The sequence below is a fragment of the Corvus hawaiiensis genome, unplaced genomic scaffold (assembly GCF_020740725.1).
Source record: "Corvus hawaiiensis isolate bCorHaw1 unplaced genomic scaffold, bCorHaw1.pri.cur scaffold_93_ctg1, whole genome shotgun sequence".
NCBI lineage: Eukaryota > Metazoa > Chordata > Aves > Passeriformes > Corvidae > Corvus > Corvus hawaiiensis.
This window is the reverse complement of record NW_025963387.1, coordinates 151586-166915: the sequence shown is the minus strand read 5'-3', so window position 1 is coordinate 166915 and position 15330 is coordinate 151586. Positions and strand designations below refer to the sequence as shown.

The window sequence follows — 15330 nt, the reverse complement described above, 5'->3', positions numbered from 1 at the left end:
CTGTCCCCCTCCAAAACTGCACCCCAAAAATCCTGAAACAGAAAAAAGCTGCCAGGAGCTGCCTGAATTGAGGGAAAGGGGGAATGGGACCCCCAAATTGATTTGGGAGGGGTCCTGCTCCTCCTCCTTCCTCATCCCACCTGCTTCTCCTCTTCTCTCTGTTGTTCCTTCTTCTGCTCCTTCCTCTTAAGGAGGCGCCTTTTGGGGTTCCCTGGGTGGTGTGTTGGGGTTCAGGTGCTTCCCAAAGCCCCCCCAGAGCGGCGTGACACGGGGGGGGCACACAGGGATCCCCATTCCTGATCTATCCCCGGGTTCTCCCCCCACAATCTCAGCCCCCCCCAAGTCCCTCCCCAGTGCCCCCCAATAAACGGGACCGGGTTGAACTGGGAAGCTTTATTGGGAACACTGGGAGCAGCCGGGCGGGGTCAGAGTGACAGCGGGGCGGGGGGGACACACGAACCCCCAAAATCAGCGCGGGGATGGAGCGGGGGGTCCCGGCCGGGCCCGAGGCCACGGGGAGGGGCTGCGGCCGCCGGCGGCTCAGGAGCTCTGTGGGCAGAGCAAAGGGGGTGACACTGGGCTGGGGGGCCCTGGGGGAGCACAGAGCTCGGGGGGAGGGGGAACACGACCCCCGGGACCCCCCCTCCCCCACACCTGCTTGCGCAGGTAGAAGCCGAGCCCCAGCGCCAGGAAGACGAAGCCCAACACGAAGCCCCCGATCCCTGTCGGCATCTTGCTGTGGGCGGTGTCCAGCGCCATCTGTGGGGGTTCTGCAATGGTCAGGACCCCCAAAATCCTCTCACAGACACCCCAAAACCCTCCAAGCACTTTCCTAGTCACCCCCAGCCCACCCAGGACCTCCTGAAATCTTCTCCTCATCCCTTCCCAGCCTCTCCAGCACCCACCAAAGTCCCTCCTGTCCCTCCCAGTTGCCCCCCACCGCCCCAGGACCCACAGACCCTCTCCCAGTCCCTTCCCAGCCCCACCAGGACTCACCAAGACTCCTCCCAGTCTCTTCCCAGCACAACCAACCTCATTCCAACCCCTACTTTTCCACCCCTGATCTTCCAGCCCCTCCAGGCTCACTCAAATCCCTCCTAGTTACACCCAGAACCCCCAAACTCCCTCCTAGTGTCCATCAGCACCCCTGGAACTCCATCTCACCCTCCCCAACATCCTTCAAACCCCTTCCCAGTGCCCCCAGTGCCTGCCCCGCTCCCCCCGGAGCTGTGGGCCGGGCCGTACCCCAGTGCAGGCTCAGGGGCTGCTCCAGGCTGTCGTGCTCCACCCGGCAGCTGGAGCTGACCCCGCACTGGGGGGAGTTTCCAGCAGCACCAGGAGCTGGTGGGTCCAGTCCCCGTTGGGGACAATGTCGGTGGCCACCACGTGCCCCGAGAGCTCCTGGAACCACCTGAGCTGCACCTGCACAGGGTAGAAATCCATCCCGGAGCAGAGCAGGTGGCCAGGGCCGGGCTGGGAGCTCGAGGGCACCAGCAAGATGGACACGCTGGGGGGCACTGGGAGAGAGCGGTGAGGTTTCGTGTGGCATTGAGAGGGACTGGGAATGGAGTGGGAGGGACTGGGGGGGCACTGAGAGACAGGGGAGTGGATTGGGGGCCACAGGCATTGGGAGAGAGGGTGGAAGTCTGAGAGTGACCTGAGAAGGGTTAGGAGTGGACAGGGAATGGACTGAGAGGGATTAGGAGGGATTGAGAAGGACTATGGGGACACTGTGAGGGACTGGATTTGCACTGGTTGGGACTGTGGGGGCCCTGGGAGGGACTGAGAATGAACTGGAAGGGACTGGGGGGGGGGGCACTAAGAGAGAGGGGAGGTGGTTGGGGGGCACTGGGAAGGCACTGGGCAGAGGGTGGAGGTCTGGAAATGGGCTGGAAGTGGACTGGGAATGGACTGAGAGGGACTGGGAAGGATTGAAAGGGCCTTAGAGTGACTGTGGGGAAACTGGGAGTGCCTACGGTGTCACTGGGAGGGACTGGGAACAGAGCGCGCGGCACTGGGAGGCCGAGTCCAGCACGGGGCAGTCGGCGCTGCGGGTCTGCCTGGCAACTGATGAGTCATCAGAGAGACGCGCTCTGATTGGCTGAGGGGCGTCAGCGCCACTCAGGGCTGGGATGGACACGCGCGGAGGCACTGGGAGACACTGGGAGGGACTGGGATGGACTGGGAAGGACAAAGAGAGGGACGAAGGTGACTGAGAGGGGCAAGAGGCCCCGGGGATGGGCACAAGGAGAGCTGAGGGCTCTGGGGTGATTCCCAGAGAGGTTTTGAGGGGCTCCAGGGTCATTCCCAGGGCAGGGCCCGAGGGGACACGCTCTGCCCCACGCTCACCTCTGCGGCCCACCAGGAATGGGGTGGACACCTCGAGGCTGTGCCGGCAGTGCCTGTGCACCTGGGCCAGCGTTCTCTGCTTGGCTGAGGGCTGCCTGAGGGCTGGGGCTGCAGCAATGGAGGGACACCCTCCTCCAGTGGGGATGTCCCAAAAACGAGGGACACCCACAAGCCCCTCAGAAACCCCGGGGCTGGGCTGGCCCTGCCTGGATGCCGGGAGACACCAAAACCGCTCTGTCCCTGCCCTCTGCTACTGCACAGGGACAGGAAATACAAGGAAAAGCCCAGGAGCTGCGAGAAGGACCAGGAGAGATCCCACCCCGGGCACCGGCACGGGCACAACAGACCCAGCCTGGGCACAGGGAGGGAATTTATTACCAACCAAATCACAGCAGCACAAGGAGAAAGCAAAGAAATCTCTCCAACACCTTCCCCCCACCCAGCAGGGATCATCCGGAACGGGGGTCACCAGGGCTCTGCCCAACGGGGGTCACTGGAGATCATCCAACGCCGATCCTCCCACGGGGGATGGAGCTGGAGCAGCGCACAAAGCTCTTCCCGCACTCGAGGCACTCGCAGGGCTTCCCTTAGCGGTGCCTCCGTTGGTGTTGGATCAAGTGAGAGCTCTGTGAAAAGCTCTTCCCACACTGGGGACACTTGTAGGGCCTCTCCTCGGTGTGGATGCGCTGGTGCCTGATGAGGGTGGAGTTGCGTTTGAAGCCCTTCCCACAGTCGGGGCAGCGGAAGGGCCTCTCATCCGTGTGAATGCGCTGATGTCTGAGGAGATTGGAGCTGATCCGAAACCTCTTCCCACACTCAGAACACTCATAGGGCCTCTCCCCGGTGTGGATGCGCTGGTGTCCTCACAGGCTGGAGTTCCGCCCGAAGCTCTTCCCACATTCCCTACACCCATAGGGTCGTTCCCCAGTGTGGATCCTCTGGTGCTCCATCAGGTGGGAGCTGTGCCTGAAGCTCTTCCCACACTCCCCACACTTGTAGGGCTTTTCCCCAGTGTGGATCCTCTGGTGTTCCCTAAGGCTGGAGTTCCACCTGAAGCCCTTCCCACATTCCAAGCACTTGTGAGGCTTCTCCCCACCCTGAAGCTTCTCCCCCAGCTCCAAGCTCCCCCTGGATCTCCGGCCGCCTTCCCAGCACAGGGGGGCTCTTTCCTCCTTGGATCTCTCTGGGCTGCGTTTGCAGCCCCTCCTTGTGCGGCATCTCCGGGGCTTTTCCTCCTCCTCCATCCGGCCACGCCTTGGGAATGACAAATCCTGGTTTGGGGGAAGAAACAAGGAGTGTGATGCCATGAAGATTTTTGCCTTTTCTTTTATACCCCTGTTATACCTTTCTACAACTTCTGTATTCCTAGTGCCTTTTGCCTACATTCTTGGATTTGTTTGTCAAGCTAAGAAAATAAACATTTTGGAAGCTTTGTAGCTAGGGATCAGTGTGCCCCAGAGCCCAAGGTCCTCTCCAGAACACATTCTGTAAACCAAGATAGAACCATCCAAGGGAAGGTTCCTTGGGGAGGGGGGCTCACTTGAGCCTCTCATTGGGGAATCTTTGATAGACCTGCTAATTAGTAAAACCTATAATGTTATACCCAATGTTGGCGGGGTGGGGGGGGGACACGGAGAGAGACAGAGAGAGAGACAGACTCAGCAGGGTGCATCTCGATGTATATGACCTGGACGTGTACACCTAAGGATCCTTAAAAATAAATACCAAGGTAAAATCCTTTTTCCCCTTCTAACCGTGTATGCCTCTTGATTTTAAGACCAGGAAAAGGCATCAAGTCAGTGCCTTGGGCTGGGAGTTCCCCCTCCCCAAGTGCATCACTGGGCAACCTGTGTCTGTTAAAACCTCAAAAACACAGAGATTCAGCCCAAAAGTCCCACAAACATCAAGACACAGACCTAGAACTCCCAAAACATCAAGATTCAGACAAAACCCCGTCCAAAATATAAACATTCAGCCCCCACAAAAAAACCAAAGCACCAACATGGAGCCCAAGAAACCTCAGAAACACCAAGATTCACCCATGGGGAAAATCGTGGATCCCCCTCCCTGATCACCTGCTGGATGAGGGGTGCAACTCTCCTGGGGCTGGGGGGAGGCTGCAGATACAGCGAGTGCTGGAACCTTGCGGTGTCTCCTCTTCCTGCTCCTCCTCCTCCTCCTCTATCCCTACTCTTCCTCACACTCCTCTTCCTCACACTACTCCTTCTCCTGCAGAATCCCACCTGCTGTTCTCACGTGCATCCTTTCACCATTCTGGTCTCCAGCCCTGCTCCTCCAGCCTTTCTCCTCCTCCCCCCAGGCCCAGCACCCACCCCTGGCTCGCTCTGCCCCCCAGAGCTCTCGGATCCCACAGCACGAGCAGGGATGCAGCTGCGGCAGCTCGGGCTGGGGCAGCACTGGGTTCTCGGCCGCTCCTGCCCGCACTCGGCCCCCGCCGCAGCCACTTCTGCCAGCACAGCACGGGCCGGCCCGGCCTTGGCGCTCCCCCCCTCCCACCTCCCCAAATTCCCCTCGCGGGGGGCGCCAAGGCCGGGCCACACGGGGGCTCCAGCTGGGGAGCGCCGGGCGCTGCGGCTCTGCCTGGCAACTGCTGAGTCACCAGCGCCGCGCCTTCTGATTGGCTGAGCGCTGCCTGAGGGCCGCGCCTGCACCAAGGGGGGACACCCTGCTCCAGGGGGGATGGCCCGAAAACCGGGCACCCCCAGCGAAGGAACAACAGCAACGCCTCGCTACAAACACATGCTCTGAATCTGCTCGGACACAGCCACACCGACTTGGACACAAGCAAGTGACAGCACAAACCATCAGCTCCACAAGATGGTACTGATTGACACACACTGCTGCTCAGCCAAGGTCCTGCTCAATTCCTCGACTTCCAGAACAACAACAAAGCCTGAACAGAACCATGGACATCGTGTCCTATACAAAAGGGGACAATGTTGAGGCAGTTTGCACATTCTCCCAGAGGTATTTAAGGACATGGACACCCAGTGGGGGTAAAAAGGGAAGTCAAGAAGGGGTCTCAGCAACAGGGGATGGATGGTGTTGGTGTGCTGGGAAGGGATTGGTTGAAGGGAGTGTGCAGGAATATGGTTAAGGCAAACAGCAGCAGGAGGAATCTATGTGGCAAGAAAGGAAAAGGAAGATGGAAAAGAGGAGGAAGACAAAAACCTGAGGACAGGGATATTTTTCAGCACCATCTTATCCTCAAAATTTGCCAGCTGATCCAAATCTTCCGTATTCCTGGTCTCCAGAACAGGGAAACAAAGAAGTTCAGAATCTCAGGGTGTTTCTCTGTGGTGGGGAGCAGCAGGACAGGGCAGCACGGGCTGGGGGCCTGTGGGGAGCTGCGGGGCCGGGCCGGGGCTGTGGGGCAGCCGGGGCTCAGCACCGGGCACTGCCTGACCCCAACCCCCCCCGGGCAGGGCCGGCAGTGGCCCCCGGCCCCCAGAAGGCTGCGGGATGTGGAAGGATCAGGATTTTCTTTTCTCGATCTTGTTTGGGTCATTGGAGAAATGAATGATTTTGCAGAAAGCTCAGCAGCTGTCAGAGGATGAGCACCCACAGGCACTGAGGGGGCTGCAGGAGAGGCACAAGAAGCCCCTGCAGCACTTGGCCAGAAAGGCTCAGCAGGGGAATGCAAGAAGGGATGAGCAAAAGGCCAAGGTGAAGGCAAAGGCCATGGCAGAGTTTCTACAGCCCCCCAGGGATGAACCGCAGGGCCCAAGGGGGCCCCAGCACCCAGGGGACGGCGGCGGCCACAAGCACCTGGCACAGGCATTGCCCTCCTCGGCACGGCAGAGCCGACCCAAACAGCCCCTGGCAAGGAATCAGGGGTCCATCTGCAGGCCACAAGGACACTGCAAGCACAGACAGCAGCACCCTCAGCACGAGCAAGTCCACCCCTGATGGACATGGATTGTCAGGGCTCTCAGAGCTCCCAGCAGACCAGGGACCCACCGCACCAGAGCCCTTGAGAACATTCAGGGCACGTCTGGATCGAGACGAGGCCGCTCCTGATGGAAACAGGGGCCTCTCGATCCACTCCGAATCTGAGACCTAAGGGGGGAAATTGTCAAGAAGTTCTTTCATTATTCAGGCAATAAGTGGGAAACATGAGCAGGTGTGTTTTATTCAACCACTATCAGTAGATGTGGGGGATGGGTTTGAAACGCATCAATTTCTGTTTGTTCCTAATTGTGATTGTAATTTACTGGGAAGGGATTTGGGAGCTGAAGTGGGAATACAAATTCATATTGTAAATGAGATACAGAGGCTAATGCTGCTGTACCTTGGTGTCAAATGTCTGCGAAGGCCTCTGCTGAAGGGAACCCAGAAGTGTGGGCAGCCCCAGGGAAATAGGGAAAATTAGATATGGAGCTTCTCCAAATTCCTTTGAAGCATCCAGGACAAGTGGTGTCTAAAAGCACTACCCTGTTCCAAGGGAGGCAAGGAAGGGGTTACAGCCTCTTACTGAGTCCCTGCTAAAGGCAGCGCTTCTGGAGCCAGGCATCTCTCCCTACAACTCTCCTCTCCTGCCAGGCAAGAAACCCGATCATGGACACCAGAAGGAAAGCACAATTTTCAAGGCTTCAAAAGCAGATTAACTGAGCCTCCTGCCCTGGCCCTCCCAGACAGGGAAAAACCATTTGAATTGCATGGGGATGTTAATCAGGGCCATGCCAAAGGAATTCTTGGGCTCAAATGTTTAAGCCAGTGGCCAGAGAGTGGCCTCATTGTCTGCAGAATTGTGCAGCCTCGGCGTTAATGGGAACTGAGGCCTGAAAACTGACAGCAGCAGAATCTGATTGTTCAAGCCTGGCATCAAGTTAAAGCTTTGTTAACCAAAGGAGCCTCTAAATGGATGAGCAGCGCTAGGTTCTTACAGAATGAAACTCGTTGGATGGAACAGGAGGATTCAGAGTTGAGGACAGGGGAAGGGTTGAACCCAGCCTCCTGTTTGAACGGCCCTGGACATGGGGCTGGCAAGAAACCCATGGCTGCAGCCAAGTGATAGAGCTCCAGACCCGGGCTAGGAGAGATTTACCAGACATTCCCTGGCCTGAGGGAGAAAATGTGTTTAGGGATGGGTCTGCAAGGGCAGCAGAAGGGAAAAGAGTGACAAGACACGCTGCTCTTAAGGAAAGGGAATGAGACAAAGCGCAGCTCAGCGCCCGCATGCTCAGCTCAAAGGGCCGAGCTGGGGGTGCTTGGAAGAGCCTGGCACTGAAATGCCCTGAGCAGGAAGGCTTCAATATCTTCTGCTAACAGCATGGCAGTGTTGGGGTCCCTCCCCCGCCGTGTAGCCCTGGGAGAGGGGCCCTGAGGGCACAGACACGGGGCTTCCCTGTCCCTGCTCAGCCTCGTTCCCATTGGTTGGTTTGTGTTCCCTGCGCGGGCAGAAGGACCCTTGGTCCCGTGACTGGAACAGTTCCTCAGCAGAGCCCCGGCCATGCGGCTGGAGAAATAAACATCTCTCTGAAACAGCTAGCAAGAATCTGTCTGTCCGTATATATTTCCTTTCCACGGGACTCCTGGTTTGATATATGCGTGTTGCAGTATCCCCACTGCAACAAATGGTGGAGATTTGTGAGCAGAACGATCCCCGATCCCTAAGCGACTGATTTGTGTGAGTAAACCCTGGAAACTTTGGATTCCTCTTCTTGGTTTTGCTTTGCTATTCCATATCTAAACTATGGAGGAACCGTGGGAAGACTCTTGGCTCTCAGAGCCGCATATGGACATTTATCTTAAACTTAAAATGATTCTTGAACAACGATTTGTAAATTTTAGCTTGATTCAAGCTCAAAAAGAACTGAAACACTTCCTGGCATGGTTGTTTAAGAACTTTTTCTATGTTTCTTGGGATTTAATTCTTACCAAGGGCTTTTGGAAAACCGTTTGGACACAGTTAATATTGGAGTCAAAATATATGCCGATGGAAGAATATTTTCGTGAATATTATTTAGTTACTGAGACTGTTGAGCAATGTCAGCTGTGTCCTGGCGAAGGGAAGCGTGGCGCAGGGACCGTGCGGCCCAGGCCACGTGCACCGAGCGCTCTGCGAGCAGCAGCGAGGCAGTTCCCGCGCGCGGGCGGAGCCACGCGAGCCGCAGTGTCGGTGGCGGAGCGGGGAGCGGCGGGACCCGGCGGTGCCCGAATGGCCCCGTGCAGCGCGTGGTGGAGCGAGCCCCGGGAACGCCCGACCGAGAGGGGCGGCGCGCGGGCGGCGGCGGGCGGCGATGGCGGTGGAGCGGAGCCGCGCCCAGCCGAGACACGCGCTGGAGCAGGGCGCGGGGGAGTCGTCGCTCGGGGGCCCGGCCGAGACGTGGGTGCAGCGCCCGGCAGCGGCAGCGAAGCTGCGACCAGAGGAGGCGACGCACGGAGAACTGAGCGGCACGGCCCGGCCCGGCCCGCACAGCCCCGAACGCGACCCCGGGAAGAGCGCGCAGGCACCAGCAGCCCCGACAATTCCAACACGGGAGCGACCGAAGGAGAGAGCAAAGACGCAGCGAGACAGAAAACAGCAGCCACTCGGAAAAAGGAAAAGATCATAGCAACTAAGACCTTAGGGATAGTAAAATGGTATAATGTTAAGCAAAATTATGGTTTTATAACAAGGTGTGACAACCAGCAAGACATATTCGTGCATAGAACTGCTATTAAAAAGAATAACCCTGAAAAATGCATCCCAAGCTTGGGCGATGGAGAGGTGGTGGAATTTAATATTGTACTAGGGAGAAAAGGGTTACAAGCATCGCAGGTCACTGGGCCTGATGGTGTTTCTGTAAAAGGCAGTATATATGCAAAAAATCGTAGTCATGTTAGACAGTATCTCCATTGTAAGCCCCCCCTACAGTTTCCCTTTCCTAATCCCACCTTTCCCTTTTACCCTATGTCCTATTACCCCCAGTGTATTCCCAATCCGTTTTTTCACCCATGGTTTCCCTCACAAAACCATGCTTTTGCCAATTGTTTCCCCAAAAATCCCTTTCCAATGCCGAGTGGGGGATGAAAAGGGGGAGGGAAGAAGTTAAACCCTCTCCTGCCTCAGTTTCCCCACAAAGCATGCTCAGAGAATTCTGTCTCCCTTCTGTCAGCCCTAAGATGTTCCAGAGAATCTGTTTGGACATTTAAAGACTCAGGAGGGTGGCTTGTTTTGTTTTGAAACTGTTCTTGTTATGTTTATCCAGTTGTTTTCATTCTCCTTTTATTAAAATAAAACGGGTGAGGTGTTGGGGTCCCTCCCCCGCCGTGTAGCCCTGGGAGAGGGGCCCTGAGGGCACAGACACGGGGCTTCCCTGTCCCTGCTCAGCCTCGTTCCCATTGGTTGGTTTGTGTTCCCTGCGCGGGCAGAAGGACCCTTGGTCCCGTGACTGGAACAGTTCCTCAGCAGAGCCCCGGCCATGCGGCTGGAGAAATAAACATCTCTCTGAAACAGCTAGCAAGAATCTGTCTGTCCGTATATATTTCCTTTCCACGGGACTCCTGGTTTGATATATGCGTGTTGCAGGATCCCCACTGCAACATGGCAGCTCACAGCGGGGCAGAAGCATTTCCGACTGCTTCAGCAATCCCTGCATCAGTTCTTAAGGCATGTTTGGAACAAACAATTCCAAGATATGGGATTATGGAAGCAATGGACTCAGGGGAACTCATTTTACAGGAAAGATCCTTCAGGCCGTTCTGGCTGCTTTAGGAACACAGTGGCACCTCCAAACGCCCTGGCAACCCCAGAGCTCAGGTCGGGTGGAAAGAATGAATGGGGAAATAAGGAAACACCTTCTGAAGCTGCTGAGAGAAACCAAGATGCCACGGGTACGGCTGCTGCCATTGGCTTTGGCACGAAGAAGAGCCAGACCCAGGGCAGATATTCAATTATCTCCCCTGGAATCCATGTCTGCAATTCCGTACCCTGGTGTGATAAATGAGTGAATGTTAAATGTTGTCTTTCACATATATGATTCAAACATTTAGAAGTGATGATGGATTGTGTAGAAATAGCGTTAAGGTAAAATGTAGTTAAGTAGAAACGAGATTAAGGTAAACTGTAATTTCGAAATAGTTGTAATACGCTAAGAAATGTATTAATAAACACATGGTAATAAATGTCTTTTGAGCTGAGAAACTACAGAGCCAGGAACCAAGACATCTTTGAGAAACAAAGAAGATAAACCGCAAGCATCCCAGGAAGATTGTTACCTCATCAGAACTCACACCGCCCAAGGGAACTGGCAGCTGCCAATGAGGCTGGAGACTGCAGAGGCACCGGGGAGAGGGGGCCTGTCTGCAGTTCTGAAGCGATCCAGAGGACTGAGGCGGTGTCCTGCTGGGGGAAGGGGCAGAAACCTGTGCGGGGAAAGGTGAGTGAAGTGTAAATTCCTTCCTGGGTTAATGAATATGTAACAGTTCAGGAGAGTACTTAAGTCCACAGTAAAATGAATGGAGGGCGCCTCTGGCAATATTGCCAAGCGCCCCAGAGCTGTGATTTGCCTTTGTTCTACTAATAAATGTTCAATATTACATTGCTAAAAATTTAGCTTCTGTATTCATTTTCTTCAGCCTTAATCCTCTAACACTAAAAAGGTTGTTGGAGAGTTTTTGTTCTTCCCACAGTTTTGGTAACAAGATTACATCATTAGAAGGCTTTTTCTTAATAATCCTACTTTGATATTGTCAGCTGGGTTTGGGCCAGTGGTGTGAGAATCAATTTTTAGTCTTAGGGGAAGAAGTAGCAAAAATCTTTATTGCTTTGGGGCTTTTTTGTGTATGTGTGTGCGTGGCTGTTAGTGATGGCAGAATTTTGGAATGGGTTTTTCGATATTCACCTGTAGGTTGCATTTTGCAAAACTGGAAGAGCTTTAAAACCAACCCTTTTCCTCATAAACAGTTAAAAAATATGAAAAAAAAAAAAGGGGGAAAAAAAAGCCGCTTTTGGGGGGGGGCACTTGTGAGTCACCTGATGGCTGCCCTGGAGGAGAAGCTTCCTTTCAGGCAGCCAGCAGAGGAGCTTTGGAAATGCAAATTAACTCTGCTGGGGGACGTGTGCACAATGTCCCAGGCTCTCCTTGCCTGCCACAGGAATTGGGCTGATTCCCTCTGCCCCTCACCCCAAGCTCTGCCTCCCTGCACAGACGGAATTTGCATCGCTAAAGGCAGAGCCCACACTGAGCATCTCTGACTCTGCAACAGAAATCCTTGAAGCTGCAAAGGAAAACAGCAAACGGAGAATGTTGGGAGAACTTCACTCACAAAAGCGGGGGGGAATCATCCCTCTCCCCACTCCAACATCTGCTGGCACTGTCTGTGTTATACAGGGTGGGTTTGACCACTGGGCTGCTTTTGCTGCCACAAGTTCAGCGAAATCACTTGGGAATGCAAGGATGTGATGATTTAATCAGAGAAAAGCGGCCAATTGATGCATCCCTGGCTGGAGGGAGCGCCCAAAAATGGGGAAAAGATCAACGGCCACCAGAACAAATCCTACAACACCATGGAGCAGCCCCTGGGAACCCAAACAAATTCATACCAGGTGCCAGAGAACCCACTGATCATTTCAATGCATCACTAGATTACAAGCTGTCCTCCAAATCATAACCAAGCACACAGCTCCAGCTCCTGACCTTCTCACCCACCAATCCACTCCCATGAGCAACGCCACATTTCACCCTGGGATGGCATCAGATTCTCTTTCAGCAGAAGGACCAGGAGGCTGTGGAAAATTAAATGACTCAAACTGCTCTTGGCAAAGAGATGGCAAAGGAAAAGTGGTGAAACAGAGAACAAAGGAAATAAGAAAGCAGCTCATGTACCACTCCAAATGTGGAAAGGATGGGAATGGGACACGTTTTCGTGGTTCCCTGGCAGACCATGGGTTAAACCAATGCTGTTTCTCCCCTCAGGTGCTACAGCAACTCTCATCTTTTTACCATGCACCACACCTTGCTCAGTGCAGCTCATTCAGCAGGGGATCAAGGGCATGCAGGTGGCAGCCAGGCCTCCTGACCCAGAAACGGCTACAAAAGGACACAGAATGAGGTCACTGAGAATAACCCCAAAACCAAAGAAGGCCCAGGAAGAACAGATTAAGGCATTTCTAGAGTTTGTAAAGAAAAGTACTGAAAAAATAAGAAGAGGGGGGGATTAAAAGGAAAAAAATGAACGCGTCTTTACAAACAGATGGTGTGAATCCCATTGGAGATAGGGCCAGGGACTTGGGAGATAAGGAAGTAACGAGAGAAACCATACATTTCAGAAAATGTTACTAACTGACACGAACTGCGGCTCAGCCAAGGTCCAGCGAAATTCCTGAACTTCCCGAAGAAGAACAAAGACTTCACAGAGCCATGAATATCGGATGTTATACAAAGTGGGGGGGCACATTAAGGGGCACATGCAGAAGGCAGATCGGGAAGTCTGTACCTTCCAAGGACCTCGGCCACTGGGGAAAGGGACACGGAGATGCGGCCGGGAAAATCGGCATAAAAAGGAGGCTGCGTCCTCCAACACTTGGACAGACCCCACGGGAAATGCCCCGTGGCCTCTCTCTTTGTCCACGAATAAAGTTACTTTTACAGGACTCCTCCGGCTCCTCTGGGGACACAAACCTCTGGCCACGGGAACTTTCCCGCACACTCCCGGCCACGGGGCAGCCACCTCTGTCCTACCCACAGCACCCGGGACGAGCCAGCGCTGCTCCGGCACCGGCTCCTGCCGAGGCAGCAGCGGAAAGGAGACCGCGGGCAGCCGCTCCCGCAGCGCCCTCACGCCAGGGCGAACACGGCGCCCACACGGCACAATGAACCCGCCACAGCCCCCTGCCGCCCCCTCCGCCCGCAGCCAGAACCGAGCGCGGCTCCCACCTGCGCTGAGGCCGCCTCCGAGCTCCGCCGCCGCCTCACCGGGCTCCGGCCGCCGCCGCCGCTCCCGGGCCCGCACAGAGGCTCCGCCAATGGCGCCTCTGCTGCGCCACGGCCGCCCTGCCGGCGGCTCCGGGCCCGGGCTGCTCCCCGCTCCGACCAATCAGCGCGCCAGAACCACGACTGACGGCAGCACCGCCCAATCGGAGCGAGGGGCGGGCTCTGCACACGGCCCAGCCCCGCCCCGCGCTCTCAGCGCCCCCCGGGCTGCGTGAGGGGAAAGCCGCAGCTGAGGAACAGCCCTGGAGCGGGCCCGGCCCGAGCCGCCGTTCAGCTGGGAAGAGAAACAAAGCTCTCCGCTGCTCCCGGCCCGACCTGCCCAGCCCTGCGTGTGGGGTGCCTCCGGCTCCTTGGGAAGCCCTGCAGCCTCACTACTCCCGTCCCTAATTCGGAGCATCAGTGCATGGCGTTGATTTCCCCGAAAAAGGGAAAACCGCCCCAAACCCCTTTGGCTGAGTGCACGAGGGGAGAGATTTGTGGCAGAAAACTCCAGAAACTCAGAGCAGGGTAATGCGAAGTAAAAGAAGACCCTTCCAAACTTCTTCCTCCCACCCCTCCCTCCTTCCAGCTCTACCTCCCACCCCGGCAGTGCAGGACACAGGGAATGGGGGCCGTGCTCAGTTCATCCCCGGTGCCTCCTCCCGCTGCTCAGGGACAGGAGTCGTTCCCCTGCTGCACTCTGGGCTCCCTCCCACCAGACAGCTCTCCAGGAACTTCTCCAGCCTGAGTCCGTCCCACGGGCAGCAGTCCCCTCACACTGCTGCAGCCCCGGGGGTCACTCTGTCCCGGGGTCAGTCCGGCACGGACAGGCTGCTCCAGCAGGGCCCCTCTGTCCACGGGTCTCCCACGGGGTCACAGCCTCTCCTCAGGCATCCCCCTGCTCCGGTGGCGGCTCCTCCAGGGGCTGCGGGGTATCTCTGCATCCCCATGGATTTCCAAATCTCTTCCACATTCCAAGCACTTGTGGGGCTTCTCTCCACCCTGAGGCTTCTCCATCAGCTCTGAGCTGTGGCTGGATCTCCGGCTGTCTCATGGGGGGTCTTTTCTCCTCGCAGCTCCCTGGGCTGGGTTTGCAGCCACTCCTCGTGGATCTCTTCAGTTTTTCCTCCCCGCTGGATTCCTGCACTGAGGAGCTGCTCAAAGCGGCCTCTTCCACGAGGTTCTGCCGCAGGGATTTGTTCCCCCTGGTCTCCATCTGCAGCTCAGTGCCTGGGGCAGGAAGGAGAAGGAGAGGAAGGGACAGGGAGAAGGGAAGAGGAAAAGGTAGAAGGAGAGGAAGGAACAAGAAGAAGAAACCAGGGAGGAAGGAGAGGAGGAAGGAAAGTGGAAGGAAGAAGGACAGAACGAGGAGAGGAAGGAGAGTGGAGAAAGAGAGGGTGGGATTTGCCTCCATGCCACAGGGAAGGGGAAGGAGATCCCCCCAGTCCATCCCCGGCAGGACGGCGTCGGCAGCGGGGTTGTCCTGCAGCCGGGGGCGATGCTGGGCTGGGAGATGGAGCAGGAGAGAGGGGGAAAGGGGCACTGACTTCCTCCCCACCTGCCTGGTGGTCCCGGGACATCTTCCTCTTTCTTGCAGCCTCCTTCTCCATCTGGCCATAGCTTTGGAATGACAAATCCTGTTTTCAGGGCAAAAACAAGGGGTGAGTGTGTTAGGTTGGGGGTTCCTCCAACCCAAGTCCATCTCTAGAAGTCACCAAGCATTTGTGTTCATAAAACCCTTCAAAATATTAAGATCCAGCCACAAAAGCCCTAAACACAGAGACACAGCCCCAAAACTCCCAAAATCTTGATATAAAGGAAAAACTCCTCCACAATAGGAAAATTCTGCCCTTCAAGAAACCAAACCACCAACATTTAGACCAATAAAGCTCAGAAACAACAGAATTCCCTCCCTCACCCCAAAAATTTAGAAAATATCAAGATTCAGCCCAAGAGATCCAAATTCAAACAGAAAACTCCAAGATTCAGCAAAAAATAACCTCTCAGGAGTTCTCTCTCTCTGGGTTTCTGGGGGTCCTGTGTATTTTGAGGTTCCCCCATA

At 55.7% G+C, this 15330-nt stretch overlaps 1 pseudogene; it reads right to left on the bottom strand.

Moving 5' to 3' along the window:
* Positions 1–510: 510 nt before the first annotated feature.
* Positions 511–2584, bottom strand: LOC125321132 (annotated as a pseudogene).
* Positions 2585–15330: the final 12746 nt, after the last annotated feature.